This window comes from Miniopterus schreibersii (genome assembly GCF_964146895.1).
Source record: "Miniopterus schreibersii genome assembly, chromosome: 3".
Classification (NCBI taxonomy): Eukaryota; Metazoa; Chordata; class Mammalia; order Chiroptera; family Miniopteridae; genus Miniopterus; species Miniopterus schreibersii.
Genome location: NC_138103.1, coordinates 13,864,467 through 13,890,931, shown reverse-complemented (window position 1 = coordinate 13,890,931; position 26,465 = coordinate 13,864,467). Strand labels below are relative to the sequence as shown.

The window sequence follows — 26,465 nt, the reverse complement described above, 5'->3', positions numbered from 1 at the left end:
CTGGGTATTTATCCAAAAGAATTATAATCGGGATCTTGAAGAGATGTCTGCACTCCCATGTTCACTGCAGCATTATTTACAATATCTCAGATATAGACACAATCTAAATATCCATCGATGGATGAATGAATGAAGACCATGTGGTATATGCATACAGTGGAATATTATTCAGCCTTAAAAAGGGAACTATTCCCATGCTGTTCACTGCAGCATTATTTACAATATCTCAGATATGGAAACAATCTAAATATCTATCAATGGATGAATAAATAAAGACCATGTGGTATATGCATACAGTGGAATATTATTCAGCCTTAAAAAAGGAAATACAACGAGACAACAACGAGAACCTGGAGGACATTATACTAAATGAAATAAGCCAGAAAGAGAGGACAAGCACTGCCTGATTCCACGTACACAAAGTATCCTACCATAGCCAAACTCAGAGAAACAGAGAGCAGAATGGTGGTTGCCAGGGACTGGGGAGAGGGAGAAATGGGGTGTGGCTAGTCAACAGCTATAAAGTTTTAGTTGAACAAGCCGAGTAAGTTCTAACAATCTGCTGTACAACACTGTATAGAGTTGACAATACTGTATCGTACGCTTGAAAATTTGTTCAGAAGGTAGATCTCATGTTAAGTGTTCTTACCACAATAAAAATTAATGATACTAAAATTTTAAAAAGCAAAGCAAAGACTTATTAACCTTTAGAAATACAAACTGAAATATTTGGGGATCCATGAAAAGATAAGATGTCTGGCATTGGCTCCGAAGTAGCATGAGACTGAGGCAGGCAAGGAGTCAAGGGCATAGGTGAAACAAGGCGAGGCCTACCTTCAGAGTTGCTGAATCCGGGTGACGGCTGTATGGCAATTCTTTCCTCTTGTCTTTCTTCTTTTGTATATACTTTAAGTTTTGCATAATAAAGATTTATTTAAAAAGAACATAGAAGAAGATATAAGCTGATGTTGATGTTGATCAAAACGCTGATCAACAATCAGACAGCCTGGCATTGCTCATCCCAAATCTAGCCCCCGTGTGAGTAACGCTGTAGAACTCAGGGTCTAAAAATGACAGAAACCCACTACAGTCAGGATAGCCATTTATATCTGTGCCCTTATGAAACCATCACAGCCTGTGTCATAGGAGAAATAATGCCATGCCTTTAAAGTACATGAATTAATTATCAGCAGGCAAGAATGAAAACCATACCTACCTCTCACAGGTATTAATACCCAAAAGCTGCTGCAACTACCCTTCTCAACTTTGGAAAGGTCACCGGTATGTAATGAATGATCAGGGTCACTGAAGGTCACCATATATTAAAAGTGAGCTGAATTTTAAGAGTTTACTGCAAATAAAATTTCCTACAGGGAATTTATTAAGCCCAAGCAAGGTTACAGAGTTATTTGTGGTGCCTTAATGCTACCTTTATTAATAATAACCTTTCCGGGGCGCATCATTTGAAGAGGCACATACTTTAATCCAGAAATGTGTGTCCAGTATTATTACCGGGATCATTAAATAATGAAATTTCAGTGGCAGAATGGAAGAGATCGCAATTCGGTAGGTTACTGGTATCCGGCCAAGATAAGCCACTCTTAAAGAGAAATAAGCTTCGGAGGGGAGAGAGAATTCAGGGGCATTGATCACTGGAAAGAAATCTGAGATATCCATGAGAAAAATTTACTATAAATTAGACTGTATACTTATATTGCTGTCGCCAAAAGGTCAGTGAACTCCAAATGGCACAGAGAACTCGGATTGTATGTCCTGCTGGATTGGGGAGGGGAAAATAAGGACCTGCCCCTGCACTTAGGGAGTGGAGTGCGTTAAGTGAAGGCAAGTGTGACAGGGGCAGAGATCAGAGCTCAAATCTCACTTCAGCCAAGTTCAGCTGCCTGACCTTGGCCAACATTCTTTTCTGAGCCAACTTCCTCAGACGTAAAATTAAAATAATAATATACCTGTCCCTTGAAGCTGTTGTGAAGATTAAATCAGATTCTCTCTACGGCAATTATATGGTAAAATTCCTGGCAAGTATTAACCAGAATGTAAAGGGCTATATTTATTTTTAATTAAAACCATTCTAAAATCTTACAAAGACCTTGGCCTTTGTTTCTGTGTAGCATTTTCTTCTCTCTTTGTTAAGCAAGAGTTTCTTCTATCTTGGAGCAAATGAGGCTCTGAAGAGTAACTGCCTGAGTTCCAATCCCAGACTCCAATTTTTACTGCATGTGAAACCCTAGGTTACCACCCACCCCCTTCTGTGGTTTTTGTGGAGTTCCATGAGATAGTGGATGCAAAACCTTTAAAGTCTGAAAGTAGCGAATATTCAACACATGAATACTAAGTACCCCCTACCCCTACAAAGCTCTTTATAAGGTGATTTCACTCACCCTAAACCACTTCATTTGGGGATTAAATAATCCCATCTGTGAGGAGGACATCCCTTACCCCTAGGTTCCTTTCCTTTCTCTGCATTTCCGTCTGTGGACTGCTGGCCCTGGCCTTGATGCAAACGGGAGACAGACAGGCTTCGCATGCCCATCACCAAAAATCCCGGAGATTTCTAAAGCTTCGGTCACGCGGCATCTGGCCTCTTTCCTTGGGAACACAATTCAAAGGGATGAGCGCTTCAGAGAAATTTCATCTTTCATCATCTGCCAAGAACCACCACGGGGAAAGGCTGTATCCAAACGCCAAATCGCATCCTCAGGCATGGCATCGTATCATGCCCATGAATCACCGGGGAAGGGGGAGCTGGTCAATCTAATTCTGAATATTTGTGTGGGGTTGGTTCAAATAAGTGGGCCGGTCCAAGGAAACACGCACACACTGGTCGGTCGACATTAGCACTTGTTTATAAAGAACATGGGAATGTCAGGTGCTGGTTTAATTTGTTTTGCAGTCAATTTCCCGGCCCCTCAAGGCTCATTAGCCCAGTAATCATGCCATGTGATGATATGTCCTCTGTGTTTCCTCCTCGAGTCCAAGAATACATCTTCAGCTCCGTTTCCAGGGGAGGGCGGTCTTCCTCGGCAGCCCTGCCTGGCTCCGCTGAAAGGACGCCAACACCGCACATGTGTTTCTCTGCCCAACACCCATTAACTCCGTTTACCATATACTTAGACATCTGGCCAAGGAACCAGCAAGCTTATTTCCCCCACCCTCCATAACAATCCAACATAATGTCTGTTTCCTCACAATTTGTCCCTCTGAGAGAGACATCTAGATAAAGCCAACATCACTTCAAATTACATTGGCTCTGGCCAGATGTTCCATGTCTGGGAAATAATGTTTACTGAATCGTTTAGATACCAGTTGCTACTGAGATGGCTGCAAAGGGTACCTTGAGGCTAAGGGCTGGGAACCCAGGCCAAGATGAGTTTCAAGGATACGGAATTTTTCTTCCTAACTTTGGGCCGATCTTTCGACAGAACCGTGGTATGTCCTTGCAGTTAGTTCTACATTGGCATCTAGCTATAGTCTCTGTCCCTGAGAACTCACTCAAAAAGATGAGTTTTAATATGACGATGTATTGATAGCCTCCCCCCCCAAAATTCTATCTTCAGACTTGACTACTTCCCTGAGCTCTAGACTTAGGTGTCAACTCTGTTCTTGAACCTACACTTGAAAGTTTCCTTCAGCATCTCAAAGGTGTCCGCAGTGGAGCTGCGCCCTGCGAATTGGATCTCCCATTGTCTCTTCCACCTGAGTAAATCACTGCCGCGTACTCACTTGCTGCGAGTCACTGTCGCTTGCTGTCCCACTGTCTCTCTGGTTACCGCCCCATTATCGGTACCACCATTTCTAGGACTGGTCAACATCATCACTCACTTGGGTTACTCTGAGTCTACTCACTGGTTTCCTTGTGTCTGCTTTTGATAGTCTCTTTTCAAATATATCTGCCACATAGCAACCAAAGTGATTATTTTAACTCATCCATCAGAATATGTCTCTTCTTAGCTTAAAATCATTAAATGGTTTCCCTTGGTGCCTAGGGAAAAAACTCAAAGCCCTTATCGTGGTATACAATCCCACACATGACCTCTCCTGTCCCTACCTCTCCACGTAAGTCACCCTCTCACTCATGACACCGAGGATATAGCGGGTCCACTTTCTGCACCCCAGTCAACCAATCTCATTCCTGCCTCATGGTCTTTACCTTTGCTCTTCCCTTTTTCTGGAATGATAGACCCCCTGGTCTTTGCATGCCCTATCCTAATCCTTCATGTTTTAGCCAAAATGTCATACCTTCCTAGAAACCTCCACTGATGGCCTTATCTATGGTGGCTAATTAAACTCCATGCCCACGCTCTCCACCTAAGGCAACGCCCTAACACCCCACGCATCCTGTCCTTCACGGTGCACTTCGCACCTGCCTTTCTCTGGTTGACACATTTTCTTCCTTCCCTGGAATCTACAAGGGCAAGGAGATCATTTTCCTTTGTCACTGATTCATCTTCATCACCCAAAAGATTCCTAGTGTGCAACAGGTCTCCAATAACTATTCACTGAATGAATGAATGAATGAATGAATGAATGAATGAATGAACGAACGAACTGAGGCATGTAAAGAGGCATGACTCTGTTTTTCCACTGAAGTACAACCCAAACACCCAAATTAGACTAAAAGTTTCCTGCCTCTTAGAGAACTCTCTGAGCCTCGAATCAAGTCACCAGTGACCTAAACATGAGCCTTCAGCCATCCTGAGAAGTCATCGGTCGCCACTCTCAAACACTCTATCTCCTTCCTACTCAGAGCTCGTCCCTTGGAGCAGAAGTGTCAGCATCACTCCGAGTTTCTCATAGTTTCAGAATCAGCCCCTGCAATTTAAAAGATTCTCGGGTGATGTGCCTGCCCATTAAAATTTGAGAAGCTTCACTTTGGTTCCATTGGTCTGAATCCTAGATGCTCATTAGAAGCCCCAACCCAGACTAATTAAATCAGAGTCTCTGGGACCATGGCCTGGGCATCACTGGTATGTTTTAAAGCTCTCCCAGGTATTACAATGTGCAATCACGAGCTAGACAAGTACCCCCAAATCGTACAAACTCCAGGTACGTGCACGCAGAGGAAACTGTGGTTCTAAAGTGAAACAGTGAGTGATGCACGAACATGAGGGAATAGTGACAGAGCCCTAGCTCTGGGGATCATGGGCCAGGCTGTGCCCGGAAGGAAAAGCCAACTTATTGTTCAAGTCTCACACCAAGGACTGGTCTCGCTCGGTGTTGCATGGTTCTCAAAGCGAGACACTCATAAAGGCATTTTATCATATTTCCTCCACAATCAAAGGAAGAAGAAAAGAAAGCCACCTGAACTACAAGAACATCTTCAGATATCACCCACAACTTCACACCTCTTTCAAAGGCAGATGCTGTTTACCTGGGAAATGCCAATGTTTTGGAACTGCTTTCTGTAATTAGCTCATTAGCTCACCTGTGGAATGGCTTGAATTTTTTTTTTAAAATACCTTTTTTTCTTTTAAATTTGAATCAGGTCTTCTACAATCCAGCACAATTCAGGGGGATTCTTGAACCCAGCACCTTTTGTAACAAAGACAACCAGGAGAGACTCAAAGCCAGGACACTCAACCTTGCGAGGAAGCTCTCGGTTAACTTCTCAGCAGGCACCGCCTCCACCTGGGCGTTGACCTTGGTTTCGGAAAGCAGCCTCCCACCCCAGGACTCGGGCTCCACGTCAGCATCTCTGCCAAGGGGTTAAATATCACGCTCTGAAAGATTCAGCTTGCCCTCGTGGAAGGCATACACTTTTTTCTGCTTTAAATATGAATATCCTTAGTCACTGTATCAGTCAAGTTCTCATAGGAAACAGATGGCGCACTCAAATTGGGATTACTTAAGGAGATCTAATTTGCAGAGGTACTATTTTCAAAGGTGTAGGCAGGGTGTAAGAAAAACGAACAGGATGTGAAGGAGCCCCAAATTAGGAGCAGGATGGCTGTTACCATCTCTAGGCAAGAGGGGGTGCGGGGAAGGAACACGCTATGGGTTCCCAGAAGGAAAGGGGGCTGCTTCGTGAGGGTGGGCAGCGACCTGTATGGGAGGCCACTCCAGGCCACTCAGGGGAGGTGCCAGGACACAAGATACCTTGACCGTAATCACCTTCCTCCCTCCAACCTCCTGCCAAAACTCCCCATAAGCAGAACTCAGAGGAAGATCCAGGGGACAGAGACCCAGAACTAAAGTTCTTATTTATCGGTTTCCTGGGAAAGGGGCAGGTGCACACAAAAGGCAGAATAACGCCCCCTCCGGAGATGCCCGCCTCCTGATCTCAGCAGTCTGCGAACCCCTGAGGTTAACTTTGTGAGCTGAGCGAACGGAGTTGGCAGGTCGAATTAAGGTTGCTCATCCGCTGACCTTCAGGTAGAATATTCTGAATGATCCGGATGGGCCCCATGTAATCATCAGTGTCCACAAAGGAGGAAGAGAGGGCAGAAGAGAGTCCGATGCAATGCTGCTGGCTCCGAGGATAAAAGAAGGGGCCACAAATCAAGTGGTCTGGTTGGCCTCTAGAAGCTGGAAAAGGCAAGGGAAGGATTCTCCCCCAGAACCTTCTGGAAGGCAAGTAACGCTGCTGACACCCTGACTGTAGCCCAGGGAGACCTGTGTTAGACCTCTGAACGACAGAACTTTGGAACAATGAATCTGTGTTATTTTCATCCACTAAGTTTGTAGTTATTTGTTATAGCACCAATAAGGAACTAATACAGTAAAAAAAAGATAAAGAATGCTTTTGCAGAGTCAACTGGAAGACATCTGGCACACCCTCCAGTGGTCTCTGCTAGTATTTTTAGGGGTCATGCTTTGTCCCCTAAAACTAAGCCTTAGATCTAGATTTCTCCCTAGATGAAGGACAAGAAACATCATATTTTTAAAACATAGGTTTTGGTTTAGGCAGACCTGATTTTAAGTCCTGGCTTTGCCATTTATGAGATATGAGACCTGGGAGAGTCACAGTTCTATCTTCTAAAATATGGAGATGACAAATAGGACAGCAACCTCACAGTGTTAGTGTAAGAGCTGGTGGAAAAGGTGCATAAAACACTGAGACGGTGCCCAACACAATAGTAGATGCTCAGTAAATGCTGGCTCCTCCAGGCTCATCTGCTTAACTGTGGTGGCATAAAAGATGTCCACAAATTCTGTGGTGTTCCCCATTTTAAGCAGTGAGGTTAAATGCCCTTGTCTTGAGTGTGGGCTGGGCTCATACTGCATCTGAGAGGGGCTGCATCCTGACTGCTGCCAACTATAGAATGTCCCCGAAAAGGAAAAACAATAAAAAGATCAGTGGTTTCCAGTGGTTTGCTGGGGGGTGGGGGCGATAAAGCACAGGGGATTTCTATGGTAGTAAAACTATTCTGCATGATACTGCAATAGGGTATTTATCAAAATCAATGGAATTGTGACAACATCTAAAATGTAGATGCAACTCAAGTGCCCATCAATAGATGACTGGATTGGTGTGGTACATTCATGCAATGGAATTTCATCCAACCGTAAAAAAAAAAATCCCTGACATATTCTACAACACGGGTGACACACCTTGAGGATATTATGCTAAGTTAAATAAGCCAGACACAGAAAGACAAATATTGTATGATTCCACTTATATGAGGTGCTTAAAATAGTCAGACTCATAGACACAGACAGGGGCTGGGGTGAGGGGCAACCGGGAGTTATTGTTTAATAGGTTCAGTTTTGCAAGATGAAAAGAGCTATGGAGACGGATGGTGGTGACGGCTGCCCAATAAGAATGTACCTAATACCACTAACCTATAACCCAAAATGGTTAAGACAGTAAATTTTACGTTATGTGTAGCTGATCACACTTAAAAATAAGAAAAATTCCATAGAGTTGTGCAACACAAAGGATAAACTTTCATGTCAACTAAGAACTTTAGTTCATAAAAATGTGTCATCAATTGTAACAGATGTACCACACTAAGGCAAATGTTAATCATAGCAGAAACTGCACCAAAAACACTCATTGGGAATTTCCTTCCTTCTCACTTTCTCTCTCTCATCTCTTGCTTTAGGGGAAGAAAGGCTGCCAGGTCGTAGCAACTCCACAGAGAAAAAAATGTGCCCCCAAATGGAAGCGTCTGTCAGGGAACTAAAGCCGGCTATCGAACCCGCGAGTGAGCCTGGAAGCAGGTCCTTCCGCCCCAGGTGAGCCTTCAGATAAAGGCAGACCCTGCCAGCACCTTGGCGAAAACCCCATGAGAGGCCCTGCGTCAGGACCACCCAGCTCAGTTGCTCCCGGATTTCTGACCTGCAGAACCTGCCTGAGACCTGACACGACTGTCATTGTTTTAAACTGCTAAATTTGGGGCTAATCTGTTAGGCAGCAATAGATAACTAATACATTAACGAAAACAAGAAAAGCCGTAAAAAAAAAAAAAAGATTTGATGAGCAAATTTGAAAAGTGTGCAACTTTCCTCAGAATAACTGAGCCTGCCCATTGTCAAACCTGCGGTTAGAGAATCATGGTTGCCAAAGACAGCGGTCTAAGAAATACATAACTATTCAGTGGCAAGAAAGGGTTCACTTTAAATGGAAAAAAAAAAAACAAAAAACAAAAAATATCTTCCTTGGGGACCTAAACTACCCAAAGCATGTGCCCTCATCACAGAACTCCAGTCTCCAAGCTGGTGCTAACGCAGGGAAATATGGTTATTTCCTGTTCATCAGCATTTTACCCTTCAACCTTCTGTCTCTCTGGCATGCTTTTTTTGTTTATTTTTTTAGCACGCAGGAAAATAAGAGCTTATCCTCAGACCTTCTGCCAGCTTCCAATCCAACTCCTATATTTGCTCAAGGGTCCTGGGAGCCAGACAGAGGCCTTGACATTGACACCGCCTGTCCTGCTCAGAGCTCCAGGGCCCTCCCTGACCGGGCTCCCGTGGAAGTTAAGGAGGAAATGCCCTCTCATGCATCCCAGCTGGTTCTTTGCTGATTCAACCCACTGGCCATCTGGTCTCCTCTCCCTGCTATGCACACAGCTTGGTCTGGGAAGTGGAAACTTTCTGCAGGATTCAGCATTTTCCCCCCACATTTTTGCAAACCAGGATGCATGAAGAGAGTAGAGATCACTGGCTGGTGTGTGATATTATGTCGCTGTCTACATATAGAAATCAGTGCACAGAAAATTAAAGATTCCACTTGGCAAGGGTCTGGTAGAGTCTGTGCGTGTATATTGAAAATCGTAGCCGTTCAAGTCTATGGGGATTGTTAGGTCTGACTTCAAATATGGAGGAAAACCAAACATCCAACCTAAGTGGTGAATCATTCCGCTGAATTTTTCTGCAGAATTCATCCAAATCAAAAATCAAAGCTGCAGAGCAAATGCAATGGGTTATATTTAAATGAATTTATTTTGCTTAATAAAATCGTGGATCAGAAATGTTCCTCCTAAGAGCTTCATAAATATGTATATACTGTCTAAAATGGACCTCTTTCAAAATAGGTTGGCCAATGAAGAGGTTTAGAAAGACCATTAAATTTCATTTAATAGTGATATTTTAGAATTGGGACAGATAGGGATTTTGACATACACAAGGACCATATATAATATAAATACAGATTTGGGTCCAACACACTCACAAGTAAATGTATGTGTGTACACTATGTATGTGTGTATGTGGGTATGTGTGTGTGTAGTCTGTTAATTTATACAATAAAAATGTTTAGAGAATATGGATTTTAGAGTCACCCTGATTTTAAAAAATGGGGATATCTGTAGAATGGTGATCCTCTGGGTGAGCCTCTGGTCCCATCTTCCCTCACCTCCCAGAGCAGGGTTTTATGATGTCTAAATACATTGGCCCAGACAGTCTTCATGATGGTCACTGACTGAAGCCCAAATGCTAGTTTTCTCATTAGTACTGAGCACCATTGAGTGGCATCCTATAGGCTCACATTTTAACAAATGGCCATGAATAACCCAAGATAGTATTCTACTCAGTAGTATTGCAAAATAAACACAGGTTATTACTAGAGCTTACGGGGGACTATAATTCGACCTTGCACAAAGAAGTCTAGCTGCAAGACCTTTACAGAGATGTCACAGGTCTTTTTCTGCAGACACCCATGCGCGTGGCTGGGATTCCTGTACTTTCCGGAAAGAACTTTCAGATCTCGAGTTATTATCAAAGTTGTTGAGTCAAGTGGTTTTCAGTTCAGTGTTTCATAGCGCTGGCACTGTGCTTTGTACGAGTGTTTTGGTTAACACCTCAGCACTAACTGTATTTTTGGATGACAATGTCTCAATAATTTGGACTTTAAGACATACAGGCGTTGTGGTTCAAATACACAGCATATTCCTACTGCTAAATCAGAGGTATACATCTTTCCAAATATACTTGTGCATGACCCTTTACCGTTGCTACGAAGTTCTCTGCCCCTTCCCCACTGCCCTCACCCCCATTCCACCACAGAGTTAAGACAGGCGGAGGGAAGAATTCATTTTCCCACCCTGATCCGGTCATGGCAAAACAGTGTGACAGCTATTATTCTAAGGTGGGCTCCTAATTTCCTATGTCCCACAGCCTTTTGAGAATCTGATTTAAAGAATAAAAAGCTGTGGACCTGCCCAGATTTAAACACACACACACACACACACAGAAAAAGAAACAAACATCTGTTCCTACAATTTTTAATACAGTTTCAGTAAGCCCCTGAGGTCTGCAGGTGGCTCCCAAGTTAGGAATTCCTTTCACAGAAAGGAAATAGGAGACAATAATTTGTCTTATCTGTCCCTATCTCACAGAGACTAAACCATCTAGAAGTGTAGATGGAAAAAGCACCACCCCAGTCCCCAAGAAGACAGATGCCCTCTGAGCGAGAGCTCTGTCTTCCTGGCACTACTCCTCCCTGTTTTCCTGGCATGGGAAATAGGGAAGGAGCTAAACGCTATTTCCGTGCTGGCCATTTGCTTGTAAGTTATTCAAGTTACTAAATCTATGCAAACAGTTCTTGGGAATTCCCCCATCTCCCCCAAAAGCGAGGCGATATCGACGTGTTGCTGCAGTGGATGGTTACACGGCGTCACCTGCAAGCCTTTTCCCAGGGACACGCCGTCCTTTGTGGGAGCAACCAGGCCCCAGGGCCTCTGGGAACCAGGCTCTGCCTTCGGAGCGCGGATGGTCCGGTCCCTTTTCTCTTTAAAGTCTCCTCCCAGGCCCCACGCTGAGAAGTGACACAGTTCCAGTAACACCCCACAGCTTTCGAATGTCCTCCGCCGAGGGAATTGTCTCCGTTCCCGTTGTATACAAAGCATTTGGTTTCACACTCGGTTGGCCGCCTCATGGAGCTTCACGGGGAGGGGGGCTCTCTGGTGGGAGAGGGAAAGAGGCGCAACACGGGCGACAGGCTGCGCGTGTAAAAGGCAGGGGCGCAGATGCATTCCCAGGGGCCCAATTATTGTTATAAAATGGGATATTAATTCCAAATGCCTTAAGAATAGACATTTCTCCAGATCCATCAAGTGCTTTTCTCCCAGTAACTGAAAAATAGGCTACTGATGAGACTCCCTCTTTGGAGGCACAATCCTTCTCTTTGGCCAAAAAGGCACCATGGTGTAAGGATGGCACATAAATTTCCTTTCCCAGAGCAATCCCAAGTGACCGAGAGCACGTGCCTAAAGCGATGCGTCGAGGATTCCCGGGAGGCGTCTCTGCTGGGGTCTCGGGGGATTGATCACCACTGTCTACACCACGGGTGGAATGGGGGGTGTCCCTTAGGCTTGCCGTTCTGATGCAGAGAATTACTAAGTGCTCCATGAAAATGCATGAATGGAAAGACTATCTGATACACAAGCTGGCTGCATTTGAGGACATGATTTTTTATAAGTCTACTTTACCAACCAATTTTTCCACGGACACTTCTAAGCTGCATTTTAGAAGACAGCGTCACGTTGGGAAGGACTGTGATACGCGTGGAGCGTGACCATGGCTCGGCCGTGACTTCCGTTCCCTCCCTGACTGGTGTTTACGGCGAGGGGCAGGCCATCTGCTCCGCCCCTGGGTGAGTCTAAGTGAGTGTCCCTGAGCAGGGACAACTGAATGAAGGGCGCCCTGACACCAGCCATTAGTCATCTCAAATCCATGTCTCTGGTGTCACAGTAAGTATCCCAGAGCACACTGGCTCTTTGTCTGAGTCACTGGTTTCCAACCGGGGGCAATACCCACCACGGGGACATTTGGCAATATCTGTAGACATCTCTGGTTGTCATAGCTACAGAAAGAGGTGTTACTGGCATCTAGTAAGTAGAGACCAGGATGCTGCTAGACACTCTGTAATGGACAAAAAAGCCCCCCAATACCAGAAAATCATCCAATCCATTATGTAGATAGTACACAAGTAAAGGGCAAAACCCTGCTAATAAGTCAATGACATAGTCTCTGCTGTTGAAAACACTGCAGCATTACAGGCAACGGTCAAGCTTGGGACTCTGAGCCCGAACCCCCCTCCTGACCACCGGCCATGCAACTCTACGCAAAGCCCTTGACCTCTCTCAGCTCCGGCGGCCCCATCTCTGAAACAGGCTGACAGCAGGGTCTACTCTACGGGGCTGAAGGTGAAAATGGAATTAAAGCTCTTAGCAAAGCACCTGGCAGGTGGAAAGTGTCAGCAAAAAACAGGAATGACAACAACCACAAACATCCAACAGATCGTCAGGGGACAACAGCCAGGCACCTGGCACCACGGCCACCAAATCAGAACCGGAATCGAGATGTGTCTCCGTCTCAACTGTTCACCCACCGAGACATAAAGGCACACTTCAGCCAAAGCACCCGCTTAGATGTGTCTGTGAAAATGAAAGGCCCATCTCCTTGGACTCAGCAATCTCACCCCTAGGAATTCATCCTACAGACAATCTCACATGTGCAGGAAATGGTGGCGGTCAAGGAAATGCAAAGCAGCACTTTAATAACAAAATATTGGAAATAACATAAAAATCCCCCAAAAGGAGATCAGTTAAATAGCGTAAATATGTGCAATGGAATATTATATACCCATTAACAAAAATGTACGAGTATGGAAAATTCCCTAAAATATATCCTTAAGTTAAGATTAAAAAGGAAAAGAGTGGAACTGTGCGTGCCCCCTGCTATCCTGTGTCACTGTAAACACGTATGTGCATAACACGTCTACGAAAGAGCACACGAGAAACTGTCACGGTGGTCGTCACTGGTGAGGTGGGAGCCAAGTGGGAGGTACAGTTTGCTCAGCATACTTTTAGTATTATTCCATTTTCATCTAAACTACTAAATAAGTAAAATAAAGCGTCAGATACGCCCTACCTCGAAACTAGCCTACTTCTCTTACACTTGACTTCTGTCAGTGTTGGCAAATCATCCCTAGCTTAATATGAGTAATTTTTAAGTACTTTGGTCAAACCCTTTTCTGCACCCAATTTTTAATCCAAAACTATCTGCAGAGGAGCTATTCACACGCAGTTTGTCGTACTCAGAACAACAAAAGTGGAAAGAGGTTCTCAGAACGCAGACTGAACCCAGGCTTCCCCCGCCACCCTTTGCAAACTCCAGCTTTCAAGCCAAGGGCTTATCGATGGGCAGGGCCACTTGGTTCTCAGACGCTGAGCTGGATCCTGGGCCATTACTAGTTTCCAAACAATGGCTCCAGGAAAAAGGGGGAAAATAAATAAAACTTACACTGGGTTTTGAATTTTGACACCACTATTCTGGGAAAAGATGAAATTAAATATATATATATGTATGTGTGTGTGTGTGTGTGTATATACATACATATGTGTGTGTGTGTGTGTGTGTGTGTGTGTGTATATATATATATATATATATTCTTTTTCTTCTTTGGGCTTTTCACCTTTTTCTAGTTTGCTACAATAAACATGTATTGCTTTTGTGGCAAAGAAAAAAAGCATTATTTCCAAAAAGGAACTGAAGGGTGTTGTGAAACATGCATCATTATGATATCGTTGTGGATCAGATTTTGGTTTTTGGTGCAGTTTTATTTTACCAAAGTGGCAGATGAATGTTCCTTAATTCTACCAAGCCCCCTCCTCTGCAGGCCACAGAGAGGGCTGGCAGGCGAGCGGGCGGAGGGCTGACGCCCACCATGACATGTGGAGGCAGGAGCCCAGTGCAGCGAGGCCTCCGCCCCGCCAATGGAAGTTTCCTAAACCTTCAGCTTCTCTGCACAAAGACAAGGTGCAAACGTAGTAGGTCCCGCCTGAACGGGAGGGCAGCTTGGAAAGAGCACACTAGTGTCCAAAAAGAGAGGCCGGCCCTCTGGTGTCACTGCGTCGTAACGGGGGACACCCAGCCCCTTCGGGTGCTTTCAAGACAAAATTCAATCGCACAGTTACGTGATTTAGAGAATCACCCTATGAAAGGAATTCTGCTGCACCCCCCTCCCCAGACTCAAAATGTTACTTCATGGTCTCTTAATTGTGTGTGTTTGTGTGTTTGTGTGTGTGTGTTACTACCGAAAATAATTAATGTTGCTTTAAAAAAGTTAAAAAGAGGAAAAATAAAACGGCAAGGGCACACTGACATCTGCTGGCATTTCATAAACTGTTTTTAAGACAAGCATCGGTTCCGGCGCTGCTCCCCATTTGTTCTCGGGCTCTGAGGCTCACTCGAGCCGAGCAGGGTCAACACTCCCCAGGATTCTCCCCCAAACACTGAAGAGCGGGCGCCCAGGCACCAAAGCCCACGGGCCTCTCCCCGGGGCTGGATTCCCTCCCTTCCCTCCGTGAAGCACACGAGCTCCCGGGAATGCAAAATCCCACGTTTTTCCCTAATAAGTAGAAGAGCTGGGCTGGAGACAAGTTAAACTCTCGAGCTGTTTCCCTGACCTTATTTCTGCGCGTGGTTAGTCCCCGGTCCTCGTCTCGCGGTGGCGAACAAAGGAGGGACACGGTACCAACCGTCCACCTGCGGCGGGAGAGCAAAGAGAGTGACACTGAGCTTCCTCTTGAAATGGCTCGGAACCGGAGGAGCAGCAGAACAAAGCACATGGATTAACAGGGAGGGCCCCTAAAATGTTAACGTAGAAAAGAGGCAACAGCCTCCCTGGAAGACAGGCTCCAAAATGCTGAAGCCCCAAAGGCGCTTTCTAAATTTTAAAAAATCTCTGATGGTGACACAGAGGCAGTGACGGGGGTGGTTAAGGGGTGGCCTGAGGGGAAGAAACAATCTCCGTGTTCTCATTAAACTCGATGAACATTATAAAGATATGCTCGTAAAGGTGGGGTCTGGCTCTACCTCCTAAGAAGTAGCTACTCCGTGAATGTCCCTATAAGCACAAGGCGACTTGAGCAGGGAGGACATGGGACTACACAGAGCTCTGCCCTGCACAGGAACAAGCAGGGCCTCCAGCAGCCACTGCTCGTCCTGTGGTGCTGAAGTCAGAGCGGAACATCACCCATCACTGCACAGCCCTCTGCTCCCTCTGCTCCTGCAGCACACACACACGCACACCCATGCACACAGCCCACGCATGCATCCACACCCATGCACACACACAGCACACATGTGCACTCGCACCCATGCACACACACAGCACACACGTGCACTCACACCCATGCACACACACAGCACACGTGCATTCATACCCATGCACACACACAGCACACCCATGCATTCACACCCATGCACACACACAGCACACACGTGCATTCGCACCCATGCAGACACAGCACACACGTGCATTCGCACCCATGCACACACACAGCACACACGTGCACTCGCACCCATGCAGACACAGCACACGTGCATTCACACCCATGCACACACAGCGCACACATGCATTGACACTCATGTACACACACAGCACACACGCACACATACATACACACATGCTCACTCATGTACACATACACTCACCTTTAAAACATCTGTAAGTAACGGCACAAGCAAAGATCTTACCCATTTCAGAAAGAAAGAGCACGGGGTCTCAAGAACAGGCTGCCTGTCTGGCCTCTGCAGCTCCTCCAGCTACATCGACGCCCTTGATCATGGTGCTCTGGGCACGTGGGCCACCGTGAGGTTTTCAGGGTGTGCAGGGCTAGCACCCTCCTTGCTCGGGGCTTCTGAGCGCACTGGTGCCTCTGGCCAGCCGGTCTCCTCCCCTATCCCATCTCCTCTCCTTGCAGAACTCAGTCCTCCACATTCTCCAGGTCTCAGCTTAAACAGGACCTAAACGTGTCTCCTTGGAGAGACCTTCCCTCACCCTTCTGGCTAGTGTGGCCACCAACCCTTTTATTACGTTAGAGTCCATTCTGTTTTCATCTTAAGACTGATTATAATAGGTAATTATATTGTCCGTTTATTTCTTTTCATGTCTTGCGTTGGTCTGTCCCACTAGAGACTAAGCTTCATGCGGCAGGGATCTTGTTGACGCTGGTCACTGCTCAATACATCATCCCAATACAATATCCCCAGTGCCTGACCCAGAGCCTGGGCCTGAAAATGTTTACTGAATGCAGGAGAAAAGCAATGGATGATCCCATAAAATTGAACCGACATGTCGTAAGTGGTGCTCCAGTAAAATTAAAATTAAAGAAAACATGGGAGAAAATAAAACAGACTGTCCAGTTGGAACTCCAAATACCAAGCACTGCACTATATTGTCCTAGTGTCCAGGGAGTCCTGGTGTTTCCAACGGCTGCAACTTATTCATGCGTGCCTTGCAACTTTCATGTATCTTACATATATTTAAGTACCTTGCAAAGGCAACTTTTCTAAACAATGAACTAAAAAATATAAATTACAATAAGCCCCGGCCAGGTGGCTCAGTTGGTTGGAGCATTGTCCTATGCACCAAAAAGTTGAGAGTTCAATTCCCGGTCAGGGCACATACCCAGGCTGCAGGTGTGATCCCTGGTTGGGGCGAGTAGCAGGAGGTAGCCAATAGATGTTCCTCTCTCACATTGATGTTCCCCCCCACTCTTTCCCCATCCTCTCTCTAAAATCAGTGAACATATCCTCAGGTAAGGACAAAATAATGATAATAATAAATTACAATAAAAGGTGAAAAGTAAAACAAAGGCAGAGAAGCCAAATGGATCAACGGTGAGGTTAATATGCAAAACCTACAGTAGCAAATCCTATGCATTGTCAAGATGGGACTGTAAAATCAGCTCTGAGCTTCCTGGCAGGCTTTGTGAAAAGGGAACATGATCAGCTGTTTCACTTAGAGTGTCTGGTATATAAATACCAATCAATACCTCGAGAAAGGAGGACCTTTTTCTGATCCTGGAAGCAGAGATAACACAGCCATAGCCAACAGAGCCCTCAGAAATACCACCACAGCCAATACCAGCGGAAGTGGGGATTCTTCACCGCTTGCTGCTTTTCTTGGTTCCCCTCATTTGCTTTCAATAGCATTATGGTTCCTTTTCATGTCAAGTGTTAGACTCAGCTGTAACCACTCAAACCTTAGTTCAAATGGTTCTTCTTTTGCTGTGGTCATATGTAATATCAATTTTTTAAAATATATCTTGATTGATTTTAGAGAGGAAGAGAGTGGGAAAGAGATAGAAATATCATTGATGAGAAAGTTATTGATTGGCTGCCTCCTGCATGCCCCCTACTAGGTAGGGGTCAAGCCCACAACCCAGGCATGGGCCCTGACTGGGGATCAAACCTTGACCTCCAGGTTCATAGGTCGATGCACAATTGCTGAGCCATGCTGGCCAGGCTGTAATATCTATTTTTTTAAAATATGGGATCCAATGGCTTTCTTAAAATATATCTCATTATAAGCTGACAAGAGCAAAGCATAATTCAATAGAACTGAGTTTATGGAGTGGGGGTGAATGACTCCTTGCCCTCATTATGAACTTTCAAAGGTTACTGAAAGTTCACACAGACGAAAGCTATGCAAGTTTCATGTGCAAAACAAATGAAATTCACTAGGAAACAAAATATATTTCTAAGAATCATGGGCATGTTAACTAAGCATGTTAACTAAGGAACAAAACTTTTCTATCAAAGAGTGTTGGAATGAAAGCTCTTGTCTGAATGTTAGTTAGAAGGTCAGTAAATGGACAAGCAGTGACTTCTCTGAGCAGTCCATGTGATATCTGCTTAACTCACCTCACTCTGCAGCATCAGTCCTTGGAGAGAAAGGCAGAATCACATGCCTCTTAATAGATAGGGAAATAGAGGCTCAGAGAGGTACGATCACTTGCTCAAGGTCACACAGCTAGTGAGTGACAGAATCTGAACTCCAGAGTTACATAGGCCTGGCTCCGAAGCCTGTATCCCCTCATACCTTTGCTCTCAGGGAGTTTGGTCTTCTCAAAGCTTCTGTGACTCCAAAATAACTCCATCACCTTAGGCCAATGTGCCATTATCTCCTTAGTTACCCAGCATCCTACCTGCTGCAATTTAGACTGACCAAACTCCCCAAATCAAAAATGAGAAGTTCACCCACAAAGAGACCCATATTCCTAACGAGAGATCAGTTCCTGTCTATACTCTCCCCGGGGAAACTCCTGAAATTTCCCAGCCTGTGCAAAAGAGAACTATTTGCCTTCCTTTGGGGAGTTTCTCCATCATCTTATCAGCCTTCGCAATCAGCAGCAGCCTGAGCTGGACTCCTCTTTCTAAAGCTGCCGAAGGAAGAGATGCGTTCTCCACGGTGCCGTGACCACGAGCCACGCATGGGCCACTTCCCTTCAGAAAGACCCAAGAAGGTGCGCCCCACTCCCGGCGCATCCTTAAGAGACTCACCCTAGACACAGGGAACAACCCCAGAACCAAGGGGAGGCTGTGTCCCGAGGGGAACAGGCAGGCTGGTACCCCTGGGAGCTGGCTGGTCCGCTGGTGCTGAATCAGCCTCTAGATTCCCTGCTCTGTCACTTTTCATAACGAGTCTAATAAATTAGTGTTTCTCTCTGCCAATCAATCAGAGCCCGCGCATATGGCCACTGTCAGCAGTCCTCTGCAGGCAGAACTCCATGGAGAGACTCGGGTCTGTCAACTCCCTCAACTCCGCGTTTGCAGCTATTATGGCTTCTTCCCCCTTCACTCCCAATTCATCATCTTGGTTACAGTCAAGAGGAAAATGCGGGAATCTCAATCTGGGGCCAATTTGCTAACTAGAGAGACTGTGAAATTCTAGCCAGCAACAACAATCACAACAACGGTTATTATCATTATTATTAAATCATAACAATAAGTGTCATTATTTTCATAGCAAGCCCTACTCCTGAACAAACTATGTGCTAAAATAATTTCCAAGGCTGATTAGTCATCAAACTGACCCTGTGATGTAGGAATAATTATTATCTCCATTCACAGGGGAAGAAAGGGGTTCAGGGAGGTGATGTGGAGCTAGGATGTGATGGAGCTGGGACACTCTGCCTCTGAAACCCTAACCACTGCCCTGCATTGCCTCCCGCCCCCTGAGTGTCTTTGTAAGGGCTCCTCTGCTAGTCCCCTCAACACCCAACTTGCACCTTCAGTGCAGAGTAGATCTGGAGGCAACTGCTTCCATCTACAACTTAGGCTTTGGGCCTCAGACAATTACAAAAACCTAAGTCCATACCCTCGTCACTGGCTCAATTCTAAAATGCACAGAAAGGAGACATCTTGGGGAAAGACAAGACCTAGCAATGAACAGGTGATTGTACAAATTGATGTATTATGCTGGCAAAGGGCTAATTTTGTCCTCAGAGAAATGAAAAGGGAGCTGATTCAGATGGCGATGCTTCGATGGAGAGGCCGCGGTTTGCCAACTTCACTCTGAGTGGTTATCAGAGCAGCGCAAGCCCTGAGTGTATGACATCCAAGGACTGCCTGTGGCCAGACAGGTGGCCGAGGCACTCAGAGCAGGAGCCTGGAGGCATGGGCCGAGGGCCAAGGGGCTCCGGGCAGCCAGGGCCTTAGGGCTCTGAGGAGAAAACAGCGAAACAAGTCAGATCTCACCACGGCAGGGCCCAGTACAGGCCACTCTTACACAGCAAAGACAGGGTGTGGCAGACAGAAACGGGTGCCCTGTCCCTTTTTAAGCCTCTGATCAACTCGCTGCATCACTTAGCAACTCAAGCGAAGCAGCAAGGTCCCCTCACCACTGCATTGCCTCTCTCTCCTGAGCCTCTTACGAAGGCAGAGGGGCCATGTGAGCAGTGACTACAGGCTCAGACCATCCAAGTCCTGGGCACGCCACTTACCTGCTGTCCTAAGACAAACTGCTTAAGCCGCCTACACCTCGCTGTCTACCTGCAGAATGGAAGACGAAGTGAATGCACCTCTAAGCGTGCTGGAAGGGTCCAATGGAAAAATCCATTGTTTCCACGTCGAGTGTTTACTCTGTGCCAACCACTGCTCTAGATACCAGGGATTCAGTGATTCCAAACCAGGTGCATCCGTGGCCCACCTGAGTTTACTATCCAGGGAGTAAGATAGGACACAGACCCTCATGTAAATATAAAGCTGCCCCTGGGCTGGCTGGAAGGAGGGAGGATTTCCCTGAAAAAGGGACTTTTGAGTTGTAATCGAGGGTGAGCAGGAAGTGAGCAGGGTGAACTGGGGGAGGTAGATGTGGGGGAGATGATCATGTGTCAGGAAAACAGGTAGGTACAGTGCTTAGCACAGCGTGTGTTGTGTAGAAAGTATTCGAAACATATAAACGTTATTATTGTCATCACAGCGTATCTAACAGGCAGTGACAGGATTCCAGGGTTGTGGATAAATAAACAGATGCGGGGAGCCAACGTGGGAAGAAAGTGGAACTATGTAGATGTCCAAATCCTTCACCTTCCAAGGCCAGGAGAGTCTCCTAAGACAGACTACGTCCGGGCACTCAGCGCGGGAAACAACTCACTTCTTCCTGTCAATATCCATCATCACACCTACCAGTGGGAGAAACACGCGGCCACACTCTGAAAGGGAACCTACAGGCCCTGGCTGGAGCGGCTCAGTTGGTGAGTGTCGTCCAGTGCGCAGAAAGGTCGCCGGTTCGATTCCCAGTCAGGGCATATGCTTAGGTTTTGGGTTCAGTGCCCGGTCAGGGTGCCTATGGGAGGCAACTGATGAATGTTTTTCTCTCACACATCGATGTTTTTCTCTTTCTCTCTCCCTCTTCCTTGCACTCTCTCTAAAAAAAAATCAATGAAAACATATTTTAAAAAAATATGAAAGGAAACCTACTGGAATACGTGATCAATAAAGAGGATCTGTACGGGAGATGTGTCAGCCAAGCCATAGGAAAGAGGGTGTATGTGAAGGGAGTGGCCAGGAGTGTTGCTTCTTTGAAGGGACATTTAGGGAAAGGACCACTAATGGGGCATTATATACAGATACATGCTCAAGGTTCCACCCACACACTGAGTATGACTGAGAAAGCTAAAGTTCTTTTTCCCTGTAAACTAATCGCCCTTCTTGAATGGAAGATTTTGTTCTAAGTTCCCAAAGGAGGGGGAAGAACAAGCTTTAATTTCTTAGATGTTATATAGGGCTTACCCTTGCAGATGCCAGGAAGTCCTCAGACCAAATTTGGTTACAGAGATGAATCAGAACTTTGAGACAAAAGCTGGCTGGCCTTGTTTATTGACTTTTCTCAAAAACATCAGACAGTGTTTTCCACATTTGAAGCCAAAAATATATCAAGGTAATTCTCTGCATTAAACCTTCCAATAGCTTCCCATTGAAATAATATCCAGACTCTTACCAGGCCTCAAAAGGCCAATACGGCCCAATTTCATCCATACAATTTTATCATTGTTGCAGCCTCAGGACCTTTGCACTTGCTGTTTCTTCTCCCTGAAACTCTCTTCATACAGATAACCACCTTAGAATGGAAAGTCCATTGAGGCAGGGATGTCTGTAATGATCACTGTGTATTTCAAGTGTTTGAACAGTGCCTGACACATAATAGATGCTCAATAAATGCTCATAGGATGACTGTCTAGCTTGAAACATATCAGCTACTTCTGTTCACTTAGATCTCAGCTCAGCTCTCTCCTCCTTGGCAATCCCTTCCAAGTCACTCTCTATTAAATTGCCACATTATAATTTGTGTAACCCTTGTCATTATCCTTATAAAAATATATTTACCTCCCTGGGTTATTGTCTGGCTTCCCCCACTACAATAGAAGCTCCAAGACAGCAATGTTCTCATTGGCTTTGTTCCCCGAGCAAAACTCTGACCTGTTGTAGGTCCTGGATAAACATTTATTGCATTAGCCACTCCTTCCTCCAAGACAGACACACCCATCTGCAGTAGCAGCAACAGTCACCCATATTTCTTGTGTTTACTGACCAATGGTGATGATGGTACTCAGAGCAACTGTAGAGACAAAGTATGAAGATGCTTGTCTCTCCTTATAAGCCCATCTCTCATCTTCATAAGAAACCCCAGACCCTACAACCAAGTCCAACCATGTCCTCTGCTGGAGTCATCTGAAGGTGCTGGGTGCCCCTTCATGCTGACGTTCCTTCACTGATTAATTCTTTAATCAAAATTTTAATATTTGCACTCGTGCCTTGAGGCAGTATATTAAATAATGGAGGTAGGCGTTGAGGAGAGCCTCATGGCTTCTTTAAAAACATCAGAGTGGCAAGAAATATTCAACATGATGAAAAGCAAAGACCTACAAAGTTACTCTATCCTGCAAAGCTGTCATTTAGAATCGATGGACATACAAAGAGCCTCCCAGACAAGAAAAAGCTAAAGGAGTTCATCGCCACCAAACCAATATTACAAGAAATGTTAAAGGGTCATATTTAAGAAGAAAAAGATTTAAAAATACAAACAATAAAATCGCAATAAATACATATCTATCAACAATTGCATCCATAAACAAAATGAACAATCGGAACAGAGACAGAATCATAGATACAGAGAACTTTTTGTTGGCTGCCAGATGGGAGGGATGGGTGCCAAAGGTGCAGGGATTAAGGCGTACCAATTAGTTGTTGGGGGTGTAATCATGGGGATGTAAAGTCCTAGGGAATATTGTCAATAATATTCTAATAACTAGGCATGGTACTGGATGAGTGCGGGATTCATTGGGGTGATCACTTAATAAGTTATGTAATGTCGGGTCACCGGGGTGTACAGCTGAAACTAATATAACGATGTATGTCAACTGTCACTGAAAATAAAAATCATTTTAAAAAAACATGAAAATATTTTTTAAAAAAACAAAAAACATCCTCTCCAAGTCTGAGGACTTAGGCACAACAAAGCTCTGTCTCAGGCAGTATGGGGTCTGTGAATGTGACGAATCGCCAGATGATTTTCGAGAAGTCAACCGGTATGACTTTGTGGAGCACGCTTACTGGATAGCTCCTTACTGGGTGGCCGAGGCGGGACCAGCTGCGCTGTGTCCTTCAGAGTAAACGCACTTGGATTCCAATAGTCTTCTCACGCGCCGCTGGGAAGTGGCTGTGTCCCCAAGGTCTTTTCTGTGTCAGATCCGATTTCCCTCTTAGAATGTGTTCATGACTCCACACATCAGCTTAACGTATGCAAATAAAATGGTCTAGTTTTTGGAAAGGTGAACTATCAGACACAGTCTAGATTTTTTAAAAACCCTATCTAAAAGGAATTTTATAGAATTTAATGATTCGGCATGACTTGAACTGAAAAGGCTAAACTTGTTTAAAAAAAAAAAAATCATCAGAGACGTGAGGATGTCTAAAAGGCCTGTGCTCAGACCTGACAGGAGCAGGTAAAAAAATAGCATCAATTATCATGAAGAGAAAATAGGGCAGAGTGGGTCAATTCCAGGCGGAGAGATCAACTCCGGCCCGGGTGGCGGCTCATTTCTGAGTGGAAACTCTGGGACGGCGGGGTGACGTTAAAGACAGCATGTTCTCAGGAAAGTAACGTTTCCTAGGACGATGCTGTCATCCCAGGAGGCCGAGGGGAAGCAGCCTTCCCGACGATTAGGAGAAACGCATAGTTGTAAGAACTTAGCATCAGGTCTGCGTGCTGGCTGAGATGGTGCCAAATGCCACCACCTCCATGCCAGCCAGGGGCGGCGTGCTGCTGGAAGGGGAGAGGTCAGGCCAGCTTTCTCTCCGAGACACTGAGGCTTCTCCCAGCACCCTCCCTTTGAGGATTAACCTTCCTTTTTTGTTTCCATTTCATCCTTTGTGAAAGTGTGTGTGTGTGTGTGTGTGTGTGTGTGTGTGTGTGTGTGTGTGTGTCAGGGAAACTGCTTGCCTTTTCTATCCCACTGGGTGTCATAAGGCTTAAAATATAGAGTAATCTATTTGATTTAAAAATAATAATAATATAGAAAACTAACACTATCCATGCACTTACCATGTGCCAGGCCCTGTTCTAAGTGTTTACTACTTTATTTTATTTTCCCCCAAACCCTTTGAGCTCAATACTACCACTAAAACTCTTATTTGACAGGTGAACAAATAGGCACAGAGATGTTAAGTAACTTGTCCAAGGTCACACAGCTAGCAGGTAGCAGAGCCAAGGAGCCCTGTGCTCTTCTCCACCATAAAACTACTCTCTGAACCCTTAATGGGTCCTCAAAAATTGTAACAGATGATGTCCATTTCTTCCTGCCCCAACTCAACCGTGAGCTAATTTATGGGAAAACCAGTGGATTCCTCTGGACCCAGTGCTTCCCACATGAGCTCCAAAAACAGGAAGGTTTGGAGTCAGCCTCTGCAAGGGCCACCTTCACCCTTCATGGGCCCCAGGCCCTCTGCCACTGAAAAAAAAAAAAAAAGACCTTGGCCAAAAATAAATCTGCCGATGGCTCCAGTCAGGCCCTCTGTGGTCACTTAAAAATTGAAAGGATCCAGGCTCTCTCATCTTTTTGTTTCCTTTTGAAACAAAGATAAATGGGAAATGGAAGGCGAATGAACTAGGACAGGGGCAGGGAGCACCAGCTGGGGCGAGTCCTAAACTTGGGCCAACAAGGCCAAGCTTCTTGGTGCATTGGATTTTTTAAAAATATAAAATAAATCATCATTATTATTATTATAAAAGAAAACTCAAGGTGTGGTACATCATATTTCAGCTCAGACAAAGCTATTCCCAGACACCTCCCCCAATTTTTTCTAAGTTCAACTGAGAAGAGGCCCTATTGGGTACCAATTCCCTGGACCGCCTTGTGATTTCCAAGCATGTGAACAACCCCACCCCAAATGCTCCTAGGAAGGCAGGCAGGTGCACCTCGGTTTTTGCCTGAGCAGGAGCAAAGACACCCCCTTGCCCTGGCCCCAGGGAATGGAGTTGGTGGCTCCTGGTCTCGGCTGGTCTGGGTCTTGCCCTCCGTTTCTGCCGGCAGCCTCTGAGCTCCCAGTGACATCTGGTCCCTGGAGTTGGTGTCTCAGAGGCACCAGAAGCATCCCAGGCAGGCGCGCCCCTCTCCCCCACCCCGGGGGCAGTGGGGATATGGGAGCGCGGGCGCGAACCTCGCCCTTTCTCCGCTCCTGGACAGAGGCAATTGGAGCGGACCAGGGTCGACCCCTGGCCTTAGCTCCCCGGACCCCTCAGTGCGCGGAGATCTGCCACCTCCTGGGTCTCCGCCCCCGGGAACCGCGCTCTAAAGCAGGGAAGGAGCCGAGGGGCTCAGCAGGAGTTTCCAAGTCCTGAGTTCCCAGCCTGGCCCCCTCCCCTGGGTCCAAAGTGGCCTCTGAGAACACGGACGCTCTCCCTCCAGCTCAGCGACCCCCCTCTTCCCTATCTCCGCCTCCCACCGGGGGCTCACCCTCCCAGGCCACCCAAGTGCCCCCTCCTTCAGACCTCGCGAGGGGCGGTGGAGAAGGCAGGGGCTAGGGCGGCGCGAGGAGTGCCTGCTGCCAGCGGCCGGAGACCAACCGAAGTGCGCAGACAGGTTCCAGCCGCTCCTAGCGCCTGGGACTCGCTCCCGGGGGGAGGGACGGACACGGCAGCCTGGGTGCTCCTGGGGTGTTCTGGGGCTCGCGAGGTTGGGGATGGGGGGGTGAAGGTCTCGGGACCCCGGGAGGACACGGAGGGGGACCTCTCCACCACGCTGAAAAAGTTCCCAGTCCAGCGTGCCCCCCTTGGCGCGGGGAGGGAGCCAGCTCTCGGGCGCCCAGCTCTTCCCTCTGTGGGACCCTTTGGTTCAGGTCAGGGGGACACCGAGGCAGTGACTCCCCGTGGACTTACCTAGAACTCCAGGCCAGCCAGGCTCCCGTCGTCTTCCCGTCGGCCTCAGTCCCTCGGATACCCCTGGCGCTTTCTGCACCCCCAGCCACACTCACCATGAGCTGGAGGCGGCGGAAGGGGGGCGCCGGCTTCTCCCGAGCTGTCCGCAACTTCGCCCGCAGGTCAGCCCCGCCCTGGCGCCCCTGCCTGGGCGGCAGGCTGGGCGCAGCGGGGCGCGGCGCTGAGCCGGACGCCCGGGCCCTGGCGGCCGCGGCGGGGTCCGCAGCTCCGCGCGCCTCCCCGGGCGCGCCGTCCGCCGCTCCGCGCTCCGCCCGGGCTGTCGGCTCGCAGTTCT

General features: G+C 46.6%; 1 protein-coding gene across 3 annotated transcripts in view; it reads right to left on the bottom strand.

Moving 5' to 3' along the window:
- Positions 1-26,465, bottom strand: part of RBFOX1 (RNA binding fox-1 homolog 1) — a 1,935,778-nt gene that overhangs the window by 1,332,556 nt on the left and 576,757 nt on the right. For 2 of the 3 annotated variants that reach the window (XM_081132157.1, XM_081132151.1), the window contains exon 1: positions 26,132-26,295. The exons of the other annotated variant lie outside the window; for it this stretch is intronic. The gene's annotated coding sequence lies outside the window, so the exon portion shown is untranslated. Of the gene's footprint in view, positions 1-26,131; positions 26,296-26,465 lie in introns of those variants that run through there. 3 annotated transcript variants of the gene reach the window in all.